Source organism: Cynocephalus volans, chromosome 15, assembly GCF_027409185.1.
Source record: "Cynocephalus volans isolate mCynVol1 chromosome 15, mCynVol1.pri, whole genome shotgun sequence".
Lineage (NCBI taxonomy): Eukaryota > Metazoa > Chordata > Mammalia > Dermoptera > Cynocephalidae > Cynocephalus > Cynocephalus volans.
The window spans coordinates 69,372,006-69,391,042 of NC_084474.1; positions in this window are offsets into that span (position 1 = coordinate 69,372,006).

The window sequence follows — 19,037 nt, forward strand, 5'->3', positions numbered from 1 at the left end:
ACATTAAAGGGATTTTTTTTTTCAATTTTAAAGAGAAGGACATGGAACAGCAACATGATAGCATATGAAAAATTAAACTCATTGGTAAAGGAAAATATATTGAAAACTACAAAATGCTGTATTGTGGTAATGGTGGTTGGTAATTCACTTTTATTCTAGTTATCTTAGTCCATTTGTGCTGCTGTAACAAAATGTATCAGACCAGGTAATTTATAAACAATAAATATTTATTTATCACAGTTCTCAGGGCTAAGAAATCCAAAATCAAGGTGTTAGCAGATATGGTGTCTGGTAGGCTTGTTCTCTGCTTTAAGATGGTGCCTCTTGATGCATCCTCACATGGCAGAAGGGGAGAAAAGGGAAGAAATACTGTGTCCTCACATGACAGAAGAGGTAGAAGAGTAAAGGGATTAAAGTGCTTTCTTCAGTCATTTTTTATACAAACGCTATTCTCATTCATGAGGGTGGAATGCTCATGACTTAATTACTTCCTTTAAGTCTCCATCTCTTAATACTATTACACTGGGTATTAGGTTCCAACATATGAATTTTGGAGAGATACATACATTCAAACCATAGCACTAGTACAGAAATTTAAAGACCAAATATTAAAAATAACTATAACTAGAAGATGTTATAATGGATACACAATATAAACAGATATATTTTGTGATATCAGTAACATAAAGTGGTGGTGGGAGACATAAAAGCATAGAGTTTTTGTATGTAATTGAGGCTAAAGTGTTATCAGCTCAAAATAGACTCCTGTAATTAGAAGATATTTTATGTAAGTCCCATGGCAACCACAAAAAAAGTAAATATAGAAGTTACACAAAATGAAAATAAATGAATCAAGGCATATGAACACACACACAAATAAAAAATACACAAAGGAAGATAAAAAGAGAAAATAGCAGGACAAAAGAAATGAAGAAAAAGAAAAGAAAATAGCTACAAGACAAACAGAAAATGATTACCAAAATGGCAATAAAAAATTCTTCCTTACAAATAATTGCCTAAATGTAAATGGATGTAAACCCCCCAGTCAAAAGACATAGAGTAATTGAATGGATTAAAAATGAAGAAAAACAAGATTCAACTATATGCTTTCAACAAGAAACTCACTTTAGATTTAAGGACAAAGAAAGACTGAAAGTAAAGGGATAGAAAAAGATATTCTGTATAAATGGTAACCAAAGCAAAACTAGTGCAGATATTTATATCATACAAAACTGACTTTAAGTCAAAAAATTGTCACAAGAGACAACAAAGGACATTAAATGATGATAAAGGAGTCAATCCATCAGGAAGATTAACAACTAAAAATATACATGCAATCAAATCAAAGCACCTAAATATATAAAACAAACATTAACAGAATTGAAGAGATAAATAGCAATACAGTAACACTGGGAGACTTCAATACCCCACTTTAATAATGGATAGAACAACTAGACAGAAAATCAACAAAGAAACATTGAACTTGAACACTATGGAACACATGAACCTAACAAACATATATGGAACATTTAACCCAATAGCAACAGAATATACATTCTTCTCAGATGCACAAATCACATTCTTCAGGATAAATCACATCCTTGGTCACAAAACAAATCTCAACAAATTTAATAAAATTGAAATAATACCAAGTATCTTCTCTGGTAACAATAAAATAAAACTAGAAATTAATAGCAGAAAGACAACTGGAAAATTCACAAATATGTGAAAATTAAACAACAGACTTTTAAACAACCAATCAATCAAGGAATAAATCAAAAGGGAAATCCCAAAATGTCCTGAAACAAACAAAAATGAAAACACAACATACCAAAACTGATGGGATGAAACAAAAGCAATACTAAGGTGGAAGTTTATAGCAATAAATGCATACGTTAAAAGAGATGAAAAATCTCAAATGAAAAAAATTATACTCAAGGACCTAGAAAAAAATAAACTAAGCCCAAAGTTTTCAGATGTAAGGAAATAATAAAGACCAGAGCATAAATAAATGAAATAGAGAATAGAAAAAATAAAGTTGCTTTTTTTGAAAAGATCAACAAATTTGGCAAACCTTTATCTAAACCAAATGAGAAATACAAAGAGAAGACACAAATAAGTAAAATTATAAATAGGAGAAGAGACATTAAAATAGATGCCACTGAAATAAAAAGGATCATAAGAAACTACTAATAAGCTGGATAATCAAGAAAAATGGGTAAGTTTCTAGAAACATACAACATACCAAGATTGTATCATGAAGAAGTGGAAAGTCTCTACACATCAATAACCAGTAAGGAGATCAAATCAGTAATCAAAAATCTCCCCAAAAAGGAAATCCCAGTACCAATTGACTTCACTGACAAATTCCACCAAATATTTAGAAAAGAATTAATGCCAAACCTTTTCAAACTCTTCCAAAAAATAGAAAAGAAAGGAACACTTCTGAACTTATTTTATGAGGCCCAACATTATCCTGATAATAAAACCAAACAATGACATTACAAGAAAAGAAAACTACAGGCCAATATCCCTGATGAATATAAATACAAGCAAGAAAAAACAAAATGCTAGCAAACAAAATTCAACTGCAAATTAAAAGATCATATACCATGTCCAGGTTAGAATTGTCTCTGGGATGCAAGGATGGTTCAACATATGCCAATCAATTTATGTGATACAACACATTAACAAAACGAAGGAAAAAAATCACATGATCACTCAAATAGATACAGAAAAGTTGATAAAATTTAACATGCTTTTATGATAAAAATTCTTACCAAACTAAGGATAGAGGGCAATTACCTCAATGTGATAAAGGTCATATATGAAAAACTTGCAGCAAACATCATACTTAATAGTGGAAAATCTGAAAGGTCATGAACAAGAAAGGATGTCCACTCTCACCACTTCTATTTTACATAGCAATGGATGTCCTAGCCAGAGCAATTAGGCAAGAAAAAGAAAAAAAAGACACAAATTGAAAAGGAAGAAGTAAAATTGCCCATATTTGCAGATGGTGTGATCTCATACTCATACAAAGAAACCCTAATGACTCCACAGAAAAATGAAATAAAAATTAACTGTTAGAACAAATAAATAAATTCAGTGTAAAATAAACTTAACAAAAATCAGTAGCATATTTGTACACTAATAAAAGAGTATCTGAAAAGAAAATTAGAAAAAGAATTCCATATCAATAGAATCAAAAAATAATAAAATATTTTAAAATAAAGTTACCTAAAGTGAAAGGATTACATATTGAAAACTAGAAAGCACTGATGAAAGAAAGTGAAGAAGAAACAAAGAAATAGAAAGATATCTTGTGTTCATGGATTGGAAAACTTAACATTGGTAAAATGTCCATAGTATCCAAGGAGATCTGCAAATTCAATTCAATCCTTAGCAAAATCCCAAAGATTCGTTTTACATGAGTAGAAAAAGAAAACCCTAAAATTCACATGAAACACCAAAGGACCCCAAACAGTCAAAACAATCTTGAAAAAGAACAAAGCTGTAGGCATCACAGTTCTCAATTTCAATATGCATTTCAAAGTTTATAATTAATTAGGTCTCACAGACTATGGCTTCTCCAACTTTTTTTTCAGAAGTCTATAAATACACACAAATGGCTTTGCGGTTTGTCAGCTTGGCAAGGGCAAACTACATTTCCAAGAATTGCCTTTCTAGTATGTTTCCAGATAAGGTGGGCTATAAGAGACATTCTTCGTGAGCTGGAGAACAGGAGGGAAGCAGGGGCTGTTCTGTAGTATGCACACCCATTTTCTCCGTCATCTAATCAAAGATTAATCTAAGTGCTTCTGTGAAGGGATTCTGCAGATGTAAATAAAGTTGCTGACCAATTAAGTTTAGATAAGAGAGATTATTCTGGGTAGGCCTGATTTATTCGGTAGGAAGGTCTTTAAAAGTGTATCAACTTATCCTGAGGACACAGTTTGGACCCCTTTGAGTTCCAGCCTGCTCTTACACTCTCTTCCAACCGTCTATAAACAACCAAAGCTGGTCCATACTCATGGCACTCTATTAAGCTTGTAATCTTCCCTTTTTAACTTATTTGCTTAGTCAGCCTCCACAATTTGGAAGCCAGTTCCTTCAAATAAACAAACAAATGTGTGTGTGATATGCGTGTGTATTCATATATCGTACTGATTCTGCTTTCCTGGTTGAACCCTTGACTGATAAACCTCATTAATGAGTTAAATAAACTATATTTGTAAGAGTCATCTTTTTAAAACTTTTAAAAACTTTTACTCTGACAAGGTAAATAGTAAATACCAGCAATGGTTCCTTTGAGCTCTGCTGAATATACTTACTCCTTAATAATATAGTGTTGTGTTTCTTTGAATCAATTTTCTTTTCATTTTTTCTAATATCAAATTGTAATAATGACACTCTTAAGAAATGACTTTGAATTATTATTTCATTAATATTATTATTTAGAAATTAGGTTAAACAATTTCTGATTTAGTATATGGAACCCAGTTCAATTTGGAGGAAGTAACTTTGCAACAATGTCCTAAACAAGATTCTCTAACGCTAGAATGCTCCTTGACAGCCTCTTATTTTGCTTATCACTCACTCGATCTGATTGCTTTAGCCAGGTGTAACACAGACAGGAAAAGTACAAAAGACCATGATGACCAGGTAGGCTACTCTGGTCAAATGTATCCTATCAGTCAGTTGAAATCAACAAGATGGAATGGCAGTTAAGAAGCAACTCTGGGAAAGGCCAACTATTTTTATTAAGTATTTCTGTCAATTGAGTCAAAAGCATGAGTCATGATGACTTTTGGCAGCCAGAGGAACAGAAAGAGATTGTTATTTTTTCCAAATGAGCCTTTGGAGAATTGCATCTGGTGAGCAAGCATCCCTTTAAAATAGCCCTTGAGATTAGAAAAGGATGGGTTAAGAGAAGGATGATAATTAAGAACTAGAAGGAATGAAAGTGAGTAAGAAAAGAGGGAAAAATGACTCAGATGAAAGAAAAAAAGCAAAACAAGGGAATAGATTCTCTTTCAAATCACTTCCCTACACCACAAAGAGGAAAGCAACCAGTCTGTGGTATTTTCTGTTGGTGACTCAACAGTGGCGTGATTAGCTGAAGCTCAGATATGGACGTGGTTTGCAAGCCAACTAGGGCCCTTCTGTAGACAGGGAGGGTGGTATGGGGAGAACTGGCAGACCCGCGCTCCTTGTGACGGAAAGAGGAAGGGTGTAGTCTGTTTGCACTTATCCTGGATTTCATCAGTTCAACTTGGGATGTTTTCATTCACTTAAAAAAAAATGATGAAGTGATCCCCAGTGGGTGTGTTTTGCTTTCTAAACAATAAAGACGTCTGTGTTTTTTTTTTTTTTTTTTTTTTTTGATGATGCTAAAAGAACAAATTTTCACCAACCACTTTTTCCACATTACACCGGGAGGGTATTCAATATCCAAGTGGGTGGCTCCCTCAAAGGGACCAATTTTGGAAACCCCCACTTAGAAAAACATTTTGGATTTTTATGGTTCTTTTCATCCAAAGATCTCAAGGGATTACCAAGCAAAATATGAAAGCCCTGACAACATTTCGAGGTTGTAGCAGACAAGAGTTGCTGACGTCCCTTGGCAGATGAAAAAGTGGCCAAAATACGGGTATCAGGAGACAGAAAATAACAATGAAACCAAGAATCTTACACCTCAAACTACCACTGCTGTCTCTAAAATATTTGTACACCTCTGTTATAACATAGTCTCATAGTGCTTATATGCAAAATAATACCCCTTTATTAAAATACTGCCATTACCTATGCGTCATTGTGCATCATATCTTCCTGAATGAGACTTACTTTTTCAAGGCCAAATGCAATTTCAAAGATATATGTTATATAATTCTGAATATTTCATAGTTTTCTACTGTTAATATCATACCTTTGGTTAATATTAATTTGCTTGTGTGATTAACAGCAAATTTGGGTAGCTAATCATGCATATGAGAATTATAGGTTTTTATTCCACTATAATTTGGACATTGAGCAGAATATGGCGTTTGGCTTTATTTTGCTAGCCAAATTATTTACATTTACCACATGGGAGGAGAAAAAAAGATTAGCAAATGCATTTTTTATGTTCTTGAAAGAGCTATGCTTTATTTAAAAAATGAATTTTTCTTTATTCCCGAACAAATCTTTTTGTATTTCTCTATAATGTTGCTAAATTCAAATTGGCTATATGTTTAAAAGTTTTTCCAGGAATTAGGTAAGTCAATTAGCATTGGTCTTATCCAGGAACTAGATATGCAAAGCAAATATCTAGAATATCAAATACACTTTCTCTGAGTTCCAGAGTTGATTCAAAAATATGCCTCATATGACCTAAAAGACAAGTAATCAAATGAGCTGCAAACAAAGCTTCTCTTCTGTAATATTAATGAAATCTTTTCCAAATTAGTTCTGTTCCAAATTTCAGAAAACTCATCATATACATAGTTCAATATATTTAAATTGCTGAATCTAGAACTGGAGACTGCTATGGTTTATATTTACTTTCTTGAATTTCAAAGTGTAACCAGGGCCAAAAAGCCTCTGGGTATATGTACAAAATTTGTAAAAATACATAAAAACCTACTTAACCAAAACCACAGTGGAACTCACGGTTACTTTCCAGACAGCATAATTCACCACTTAGTCACTGGGGAATGCCAATCTCAAAAGAAAGATTTTACACCCGTCTAAGAAGATCAACAAAAATCAGAGAGTCTTGGATTAGGAACAAAAGGAAAGTACAATTCCATTGACCTTAAAACAATCCTAATATTAATGATAATAATAATAAATTGACTGTCTACTTTACTGTGCCAATATTTGAAAGATTTTTTAAAAAACATTTTGCCTTATTGAAATGATACTGAATAACCAAGAATATTAGAGTATGTGGTATTAACTGTTTTCTGTTTATTGAACATTGAACTCTCTATTTCTTCTTGATGTCACATTAGATGAATAGAGAAGCTATTTTAAATGTATTTAGCCAAATGAGGGAATTACTGACCATATCTTACCTCTTACCCTTTAATGTCTGATTCCAGGTAAGGAGCACAGGAAGTTTCCTTCACTCCATCCCCAACACAAATTCTGTCACTTTCTCCATCTCTTTTCCCATTGCTTTAGTTCAGAATGAGGTATCTCTTGCCTATTCTCTTCTGTCTCCTTTCTTCTGCTTCTGCTCTGCTTTCCCTCCCCTCCCCCACCACTCCAGCTCTTCAATTTGATCTTCCCTCAGCAGTTTGATCTGTCCCTGAAAAAATGGTGCCCTAACCCTAACCCTAACCCAACAACTAAAGAAAATACTTTCTTTCCATCAGCACATGGAACATTCTCCAGGAAAGACCACATATTAGGTCACAAATCGAGTCTCAACAAATTTTAAAAAATTGAAATCTTCCAAGTATCTTTTCAGACCACAATGGACTAAAACTGTATTTCAATAACAAGCAAAACCCTGGAAACTGTACAAATACATGGAAACTAAAAAATAGGCTCCTAAATGATTTATGGGTCCAAGAAAAAATTAAACAGGAAATCAAAAAATTTCTTGAAACTAAAGAAAATAAAGATACATCATACCAAAATCTGTGGGATGCTGCAAAAGCAGTACTAAGAGGCAAATTTATTGCAATAAAAACTTACATCAAAAGAATGGAAAGCCTTCAATTAAATGACCTAACACTACACCTCAAAGAACTTGAAAAACTACAACAATCCAACCCTAAATGTAGTTGACAGGGAGAAATAATTAAGATCAGAGCAAAACTAAATGAAATAGAGACCCCAAAAATGATAGAAAAGAACAATGAAACAAAATGTGGGTTCTTTGAGAAGATAAATAAAATAGACAAACCATTAGCTAGGTTAACAAAAAAAAAGAAGAGAAAAGACCCAAATAACAAAAATCAGAAATGAAAAGGGAGACATTACAACTGATACCACGGAAATACAAAGAGTCTTTAGAGACTATTGTAAACAATTGTATGACAACAAATATGAAACCTGGAGGATACGGATAAGTTTCTGGACACATACAAACTATCCAGACTGAACCAAGATGAGATAGAAAACCTGAACGTACCAATAACAAGCAACGAGATTGAAGCAGTAATCAGTAATATTCTAACAAAGAAAAGCTCAGGTCTGGATGGCTTTACAGCTGAATTCTACCAATCCTTTAAAGATAAATTAATACTAATTCTCGTCAAACTACTCCAAAAAATTGAAACAGAAGCCATTCTCCCAAACTTATTCTATGAGGCCAACATAACTCTGATAACAAAACCAGATAAGAGACAAGAAAAAAAGATAATTATAGGCCAATATCCTTGATGAACATAGATGCAAAAATCCTCAACAAAATATTAGCAATCAGAATACAGCAGCACATCAAAAAAATTATACAGCATGATCAAGTAAGATTCATCCCAGGGATGCAAGGATGGTTTAACATATGAAAGTCAATAAATGTGATACATCACATCAGCAAACTCAAGGACAAAGACCATTCGATTATCTCAATAGACACTGAAAAAGCATTTGTCAAAATTCAACATACTTTCATGATAAATACTCTCAACAAATTAGGAACAGAAGGAGGTTATCTCAACCCAATAAAAGCCATCTATGACAAGCCCACCACCAGTACCATTCTGAATGGGGAAACACTGAAGGCTTTCCCCCTAAGAACAGGAAGAAGACAAGGATGCCCACTCTCACCACTTCTGTTTAACATAGTACTGGAGGTACTTGCCAGAGCAATCAGGCAAGAGAAAGAAATAAAGGGCATCCAGATTGGAAAAGATGAAGTTGAACTGTCCCTATTTGCAAAAGACATGATACTACATATAGAAAAACATAAAGACTATAGCAAAAAACTCCTAGAGCTCATTAATAATTCCAGTAACATTGCAGGATACAGAGTAAATGCCCCCATATCAGTTGCATTTGTATTCTCCAATACAATACAGAGAGAGAAATGAAGAAACTAAGCCTATTTACAACAGTCACAAAAAAAAAATAGCTATGAATCAATTTAACCAAGAAAGTGAAAATCTCTACAATGAGAACTACAAACCACTAGTAAAAGAAATTTAAGAAGACATGAAAAGATGGAAAGACACTCCATGCTCTTGGATTGGAAGAATTAACATTGTGAAAATATCTACACTACCCAAAGCAATCTACAGGTTCAATGCCATCCCCATCATAATACCAATGACATTCTTCACAGAAATGGAAAAAACAATCTTAGCAATCATATGGAACAACAAAAGACCCCAAATAGGCAATGCAATCCTGAGCAAAAAAATAAAGCCAGACGCATAACACTACCTCACTTTGAATTATACTGCAAAGCTATAATAACCCAAACAGCATGGTACTGGCATAAAAATAGATTCTCAGACAAGTGGAGTAGAATAAAGAACCCAGAAATCACCCCTCAGGCTTACAGCCATCTGATATTTGACAAAGGAAACAAGGGCATACATTGGGGAAAAGACTGCCTCTTCAACAAGTGGTGCTGGGAAAATTGGATATCCATATGCAGAAAAATGAAAGTAGGCATGCACTTCTTACTATATACTAAAATCAAATCACAATTGATTAAAGACTTAAGTGTAAAACATGAAACTGTAAAATTACTAAGGGAAAATATAGGTTAAACACTTCAGCAACTAGGTCTGGGCACAGACTTTATAAACATGAGCCCAAAAGCACAGCAACAAAAGAAAAAATAAACAAATGGGACTATATCAAACTAAAACCTTCTGTACAGCAAAGGAAACAATCAACAGAGTGAAACAACAACCTATGGAATGGGAGAAAATTTTTACTAACTATGCATCCAACAAAGGACTAATGGCCATGATATACAAGGAACTCAAGGAATTACACAGTAACAAAACAACCCAATTAAAAAAATAGGCAAAGGAAGTGAATAGACATTTTTCAAAGGAAGACATACAAATGGCAAACAGGTATATGAAAAAAATGCTCAACATCACTAGTCATCAGGGAAATGCAAATTAAAACCACATTGAGATATCATTTCACCTGAATTAGACTGGGTATAATCAAAGAGACAGAGAATAACAAATACTGGTGAGGATGTGGAGAGAAGGGAACACTCCTACACTGTTGGTGGGACAGTGTACAACCACTATGGAAAACAGTAAGGAGGTTTCTCAAACAACTACAGATAGATCTTCCATACAATCCAGCAATTCCACTTCTGGGTATATACCCAAAGGAATGGAAATTGTCATGTCAAAGGGATACCTGCACTCCCATGTTCGCCACAGCTCTGTTCACAGTAGCCAAGATATGAAACCAACCTAAATGTCCATTGATGGATGATCAGATAAGGAAACTGTGGTATATATTCACAATGGAATACTACTCTGCCATAAAAAAAAGAATGAAATTCTCCCATTTGCAACAACGTGGATGAGCTTGAAGACACTTATGTTGAGTGAAATAAGCAAATCACAGAGGGATAAATACCACATGTACTCACACATAAGTGTGAGCTAAGAGAGAAAGAAGGAAGGAAAGAAAGACCACAGTGGTGTGTATTGGCCTTGCAGAGGGAGAGAACATACCTAGTGATACAAATTGGAGGGAGGTTGGGGATCATTGGGGGGATAATTGTGTGGGGGACATACCTAGTGAAACAAATTGGAGGGAGGTTGGGGATCATTGGGGGGATAACTGGGTGGGGGACATGAGGTATGGTCACAGTTTGTGGTAATGGGCATGCTGCCAGTATGGGTCTGGCCATCACATCTTAAGCACAAGTGGTGACAATTTGCTTTATACCACATGAATATTCATAACCAATAAAATAAAAAGTTTGTGGAAAAATAGAATTAAAATATAATACAACTCTTTCTATGAACTTTTTAAAGTACCTTCATATATAAATATAATAAATTATATTCTGGATGTGGATTTTAGGTGGTTTAGTATGAAAAAGGAGCTATCTCATAGTAAAAAGTATAAAACATGGAAAGTTAATGATGGAGTTTGGATGTGTTGTCCCCTCAATTGCGTAAGGAAACAGTAATGGCTTCCCCTGGGGCAGATACTGAGCAAGACAATGCTGATTCTCCTCAGGACCCACCCCCACAACCCATCTTTGATTCATGTGGAAATTTGATCCCCAATGTGGCAGTATTGGAAAGTGATTGAGTCATGGGAGTGGATCCCTCATGAATGGATTAGTGCTCTCCCTAGGTGGGGGGAGTAATCAGTGAGTCCTCGCTCTATTAGTTCCCATGAGAGCTGGCTCTTTATAGGACCCTGGCACCACCTCTCTCTCTCTCTCTCTCTCTCTCTCTCTTTTGCTTCCTCTCACCATGTGATCTGCTTGTACCCACCAGCTGCCTGCCACTTTCTGCCATGAGTAGAAGCAGGCTGAGGCACATGCCAGAAGCAGCTGTTCCAGAATCATAAGTCAAATAAACCTATGTTCTTTATAAGTTACCCAGTGTCAGGTATTTCTGTTACAGCAACACAAAATGAACTAATATAGAAAATTGGAACTGAGGAGTTGGGTGTTGCTATACAGATACCCGAAAATGTGGATGCAGCTTTGGAACTGGGTATTAGGCAAAGGTTGGAGGAGTTTGGAGGACTTAAAAGAAAACAAAAAGAATGGGACCCTGAAAGTTGGGATGGTGATGTGTGGGAAGACCTCGATGAAGCTGGGGACATGGAACCCCTAAATTGCAATGAGGCTTGTTCACCAGAAATGAACTCCCAACCCTCATCCCCAGAGATAGTGACTTTTCCACCTCTGCCTGAGGGGATTAACTGCACTGCCTAAGGAAACAGTAATCGCTTCCCCTGAGGCAGATACTGAGCAAGACAATGCTGATTCTCCTCAGGACCCACAATCACCTCCCCTCATTGATTCTAGATTAAAAACTAGACTCAAGGCCCAGCAGGCCCCTAAAGGTGAGGCAGCCCTAAAGCTATTTCAGAAGTCCAGCAGCATGCCCCACCCATCACAGGCCTTGAGGCCAAGAAGGACTGAGTTGTTTCAGAGGACAGACCTGGGGCACAGTGGCCCTTGGGAACCTGCTCCCTGGATCCCAGCTTCTCTGCCTGGAGCAGCCCTCCCTCAAGCGGCCTCAAGTGTGGTTTGTGCAGCAGCTCTAGAGAGTAGAAGCCTGAGACCTCTGGTGGCATCCATGTCATGTTAAGTCTGCACACCGGCACAATGTAATAGCAGTGGAGGCGTCGCAGCCTCCACCCAGATTCCAGAGGATGCATGGAAAAGCCTGGGGGCCCAGGCAGAGACCTGCCCAGGGGTGGAGCCACCACAGAGACCATCTGCTAGAGCAATGTGGAGCAGAAAAGTGGGGTTAGAGCACCCACAGAGAGCCCCCAACAGGGAAACATCTAGTACAGCCAAGGCAGCAGGGCTGCCGCTAGGATCCCAGAACTGCAGGGCCACTGGTAATGTGCAACACAGGCCTGGAAAAGCCACAGGCACCAGCACAGCCCACTGGGCTGTGCCTGCAGAGCTGTGGGAGCAAGGGTGCCCAATACTATGGGGGCCCAGATGCCCCATTGTGCCCAGGATGCAAGACTTGGAGTCACAGAAGATTATTTTGGAGCTTTAAAGTTTAATATCTGCCCTGCTGGTTTTCAGACTTATTTGGGGCCTGTTTCTCCTTTCTTTTGGCCTATTCCTCCCTTTTGGAATGGGAATGTATACTCAATGTCTGTTCCATCATTGTATCTTGGCAGTATATAAATTTGTTTTTGATTTTTAAAGGTTCACAGGTGGAAGGACTTTTGCTTTTGGTCTCGGATGAGACTTTGGACTTTGGACTTTTAAGATGGTGCTGGAACAAGCTAAGACTTTTGGGACTGTTGGGATGGAATGATTGTATTTTGTATGTGAGAGTGACATGAGTTTTGGGGGCCAGGAGCAGAATGATGGAGTTTGGATGTGTTGTCCCCTCCAAAACTCATATGGATATTTGATCCCCAATGTGGCAGTGTTGGAAACTGATTGAGTCGTGGGGGCAGATCCTTCATGAATGGATTAGTTCTCTCCTTAGGTGGGGGAAGTAATGAGTGAGTTCTCACTCTATTAGTTTCCACAAGAGCTGGTTGTTTATAGGACCCTGGCACCTTCTCTCTCTCTCTTGCTTCCTCTCACCATGTGATCTGCTTGTACCCACTGGCTGCCTGCCACTTTCCACCATGATTAGAAGCAGCACGAGGCCTGTGCCAGATGCAGCTGTCCCAGAATTGTAAGCCAAATAAACCTCTGTTCTTTGTAAGTGGCCCAGTCTCAGGTATTTCTGTTATAGCAACACAAAATGGACCAATACAGTTATATTAGATACTTTGTGCATAAATCTGACATGCTGGATGTTTCCATTTCACCAACTATGCCATTCTGTGCCCTTCCTCTGTAACAACAGAACATTCATGAGAAAAGATAAAAGTGTACTCTTGGGGTGGTTAGGGAAGCTAAAATCAAAATGAAATAGATAACAGGGTAAAGAATAGCAGAGGAATACTGTGGTATATTAAAAGAAATCAAAGGACCTAGATTCTGGTCTTGTTTTTGTCAGATGTGTGATCTTAGGGAAAAATAATGTCTTAGACTCTGCTCTTTTTTCTGTAAGATGACTGTGTGACTAGATAATTTCTGCATTCTTCACAAATGTATTATTGTGTGACTCTAAAAATAATGAGATGCATGAATTTGTAGGGATAACAGTTTGGCATCAAACTCTCCTTTTTGCCTTCAATTCCTGTTACCCTTACCCTTCCCTGCACTACTAGCATGATAGGAATATCAGCCCTGGGGTCTTGGGTAGGGCATTCAAGATTCAAGTATAGTTTTGGACAAAGAACTCAATTGAGAAGCTATGTAAATGGATTTTGAAATTCATAACAAACACAATTGTCTAAAAGCCAAAGGATTTTTTTTCATTTGTAAGATCCCAGACATTTATTATTGGGACAGTTTTCAGTTTGTGGTTTTTGAATGGTAAAAAAATCTTGTCTTGGAAGACCAGGAGAAAGAGTGCAGAGGACTAAATAAAGTCTATGAAACAAGCATACAGTGAAAGAGGATTGAGGAAGGTAATCTAAGAGCAGCTTTCCTGCTACACAGGGAAGAAATATTAAACACACACACATTCTCATGCACATTTCTGGACAAGAAAGAAGGAATTTCGAGAATATCTGAAGTCAAAGTTTTAAAGTTTAGATGCCAAGTCCCTGAAAAGAAGACCAGAATCCCATACTTCTGAGGTATCACTTGGGGAGAAAACGAAAATGGGATATAAATACTCAGAAAGGATTGGAAAATTCCCAAAGGGCAGGAATTATATCTTATTTCTAGGAAGCTCCAAGGACATTTTCAAGCTTCTTGAAACTCTTCATTCTGAGAAGTGCAATATGTCAAGACAAACAGGGGATGGAGACTACAGATGTCTGGGGAGAGGTGTTTTCAGGGATGAGTTTAAGGACAAGCCTTACAAAGTCTGGCAGGACTCGGAGTGTCAGGGAAAGAAGATAAGGGCACACCATTCCCCAGGGCACTCTCAGAGGGTTTTTAGACTGAATGAACTGGGTCCTTACACTGAATGGACTTTGGCCAGCAGTTTGGACAAGGAGGGTAGACCACAGGACCAGAGACCACGAGAAATTAAGGATGCAGCTGGGGATGCCAGTCTTCAGAGCCAAACGTCAGTTAGAGCAAGGAATACCACAGCAGAGGGAGGCCAAGCTACGCACTCGTGTCAGACACCCTCGGAGGGAAAATTATCTTTGTAAATCAGAAGTGACATAATTGACTCAGAATTTCTAGATTAAGCACGTTACACTGTTGTGAAATGGGAGGTCCACAGCCAAATTAAGTTCACTTATTAAAAAAAAAGAAAATTAATTCACATAAATACACAACTAAATTGTAACACAGAAACTTATTATCTCTTACAAATGTACATCAGGGTATCTAGAAAATGGCATGGTTATTACTATCATCATCATCATCATCATCATCATCATTATTATTATTATTATTATTATTATTATTATTATTATTATTATTATTATTATTATTATATGTTACTGAGATAATGAATCATTTAAAAGTTGCCAGCTGCTGCAGACACCACAAATCACTGTGGAGCACTGTGTGCCATTCACTGCGGTAGCTGATCAGGATAGCAGCATAATGCTGGAACCATCTATTCTTGACTATGTATGGCTAAAACAGAAAAAGGGATACATCAATAAACTCTTAGAATTTCCTTGTCTTTCTTTTCTTTTCTTTTCTTTTTTTTTTTTTTTTTCTTTCTTTCTTCACAGGGAAAATTTAAGGGAGTCTGATGGTCTCCGTGAGAGAAAAAAAAAAATTCTTACAAAAGCCATATAAAAATTGATCCCCTAATTTAAATATAAAAACATGTGACTTTCCAGAGCCCAAGATTTTGGTGGGAAACATAATTACAAGGAAATATTGCAACTTCCTGCAAGGAATATGAACAAATATTAAGAGATAGCCAAATTCTTCGAGACTTCTTTACCTGAAAAACCTAAAATCTTATGAATGTATTTAAAAGAAAAGGTCACAATGAATATTGAATCAGAGACATTAACTAGAGCATAATTGATTAACTTGTAATATCTATATTAAGATACTAACTACATCTAAGAGATTTACTTTTTTACACTGGTGCTAATTAAAAGTTTATATCATCTATTATTGTATTTCTCAATCACAGGTAAAAAAAATTCTATTAAATTCAAAAGTCTTGGACTCATTAGAACTTACTATAGGTGCTCTGAAGAATCATTCAGACTTCCATCTCACCATGTGACGAGCAATAGAGAATCAAAAGGAAAATTACATCTCTTGATTATGTACTGAGTGTAGAATTGTCAGGATTACACAGTGGAAAAAAGGGATCTATTTCTGTTTCAATTGTTTGAGAAATTGTTGTGTTGAACCCAATATACGTTGACAGGAAATGTAAACGAAATAAAATGACTGTTCAGAAAACAGTGCCAATAACTAAAAGATCATAATTGCATGTGGAGAATTTTTAAATCTCTAGAAATGTGTTTTAAATATTCTGCCAACATATATTTCAATTGCCAAGTCTTGTAAAAATATAGTCTTTCTTGAATATTTTGAAGAACACTTGCAATAGCTATGTTCAGTAAAACCTCATTTATCTGATAACAGTTCATGCAATATAGACTATAATTTGAAGCAATACTCTTCTATAGTTACATAGATAGAGTTTTCCTGTTAATAGTATTCCTTTATTTTGAAATAAAGCTTCAAGGTTACAGTATATACAAGGAAACAAAATGGCCACACATCAGTTGTCAAACTATGCTTATCCTCCATAAGCAAAAACCAAGAAGACTCAGAGCACCTCATGTGTCACCTCATGACACATTTGTCCTATTCATTTAAATGTCTTCACACTAAAACCCAATCACCATGACTAAAATAGTTATGAGGTGGTCTCTATTGGTTCCCAAGGTCAGTAAAATAAATATGCTAACCTGACATTTCTGTTCACATGGAAACCGCAGCCTGACTTAGGACTATATAATGAAGATAAAAAACAAACAAACAAACAAAAAATCCCTTACAAATATTGCAGTGTTGCTCTATATTGTTAATGATATTAATCTCTTACTTTAATATCTCCCAAAGAATAGAAACAAATATTTTTAAAAGAGTAATCTAAAGTAAATGAGAAAGAGCAACAACAACAAAATAGCTACCATTGGTTTTATTTTTATTTTTTTGGATTAATTTATTTTCTGAATCTGTAGTGCATGCACAAGGAACAGAATTCAAATGATATTAAAGCATATGTAATAAAAAAGTAATTTTCTTTTCCACTCCTACATAGCTTTTCTCCCCAAAGGCAACCACTAGTTCCTTCAATATCCTTCCTGAGATATCCTATGCACATATAAGTATGTATGTGTAGATTTCTTTTTTAACACATAAATATTAGATGTGCAGCTTTTTCTATCTCTTGATTTTTTTTCACTTAATATAGATTATTACATTTCAGTGCACATAAAACTTTCTTATTCTTTTTAATATCTGCATGACATTCCACTGAGTGAATTTAAGATAATTTATTTAAACAGACCCTATCAATGTTCATTTTCAGGGCTGCAATGGATATTCTTATCCATACATTATTCTGTGTATTTGAAAGTACATTTGTAAAATAAATTCCTAGAAATTGAATTACTGGGACAGACGACATGCATTTACATTTGCGATTAGATAGATAAAGCTGCATTTAATGGCAACTGTATCAATTTATGCTCCCATTTAAGATATGAAAGTATCTGTTTCTCCATACTGTAGGGGTTAGAACTTATTTACTGCTATTTTGAAAGTTACCAAATTGAGGACATATTTGCCTATGTCTGAAAAATATAAAAAGAAAAATAAAAATGCAAACATGATCTAGAATTGAAGGTTTATATGTTTCCTTTTAATAAGGCCAAAATAATATTAAAATTTGAATTTTCTTTAAACAAATAAAATGATACAATTTTTCACAAGGCCAAGTTATTTAAGACTAGTAATTTTCTCCACATTTCAGCATTATTGCAAATAAATAAAAATAAAATAACTTCAGTATGAAAACAAATAGTGTAATCAGTAGAAAGCTATACAGTTCCTTTATATATATATATATATATGTGTGTGTATATATACACATATATATATATGTTAGAGGATAAGAATTCTAGTAATCAGTTTAAGATTATTCAACAGGCATCAAATATTTAATTCTATTTTTTCCCAAAGTACTTGTTTTCTCAATATTTTATGCCTTCTTTTCCCTCTCTAACATAAGAAAGCCCAGGGTTTTAGTTCCTCCCAATAAAGTACACTGTTACAGATTAAAAGAAAAATCTTTAGCAAAAATTATACTCATCAAATATTAGTTTCTTTTCCACACATTTTTGAACAAATTTATAGACTTCTGTATAAAAACACTACTCTCAATTTTAATACTTGACTAATTCCAAGACAAGTGTTTGATGAAGAGTTGCTTGCTCAACAATATTTTCATTTAAACAAAAATAACACTTTACGTTTAAAAATTAATTAATTTAAACAGATTAGGTTGACAGATATATTTTTGCCATAGTATATCTTGGCATAAAGTTTTAAAATTCAAAATAGATATGTGGATGTGAAGTATCAACAAATGCCTTTAAGGTGTTAACATTTTTCTATTTGTCAATAGGATATGGGATTAAATTTCTTTCCATGTTTTTTTAACTTTTATTTTTTTCATTGTACCTGCTTGTGGGGTACAGTTTGTTGTTTGAATACATGCATATATTGTACAATGATCTGATCAGAATAGTTAGCATATCTATCACCTAAACATTTATCATTTCTTTGTGGTTAACATTCAAGATCCTCTTTTCTGGCTATCTTGTATGAATGTACCCAACTATCATATTATACTCCATAAATAAATACAATTATCATGGGTCAATTAAGAAAAATAAATTAAAAAGAGAGAAATGGAGTGTAGAATAGTAATTACCCAAGGCAGGAAAGAGGAGGGGGAAGGGAAGCTGGGGAAAGGTTGCTAGGCTGGCACAAATTACAAAGGTGACAATTGGATAGGAAGAATAAATTCTGGTGTGCTAGGCTGACAATCACTAATAATGTTGCAATGGGATTAAGTTTTAAAGCAATGAGAAAAGAAGAACTTCTTCAGCATTTTAAGGTGGTTGTGAAAAACTTTCACTGCTCATACTCACGTTCACTTGTTACTTGATTGTCTGTCGGTTCGCTAACCTTCTCTGACATTTCTTTTTGTATCCATCCACGTTCAGAGTTGCTTTTGCTCTGATTCAGCCCCAGTAGTTTTAACCTGAGGCTTTGAAGCATGAGGCATCAGAGTGAAGTGAGAACTCTTTGGGAGTCCAAAGTGTTCCTATAG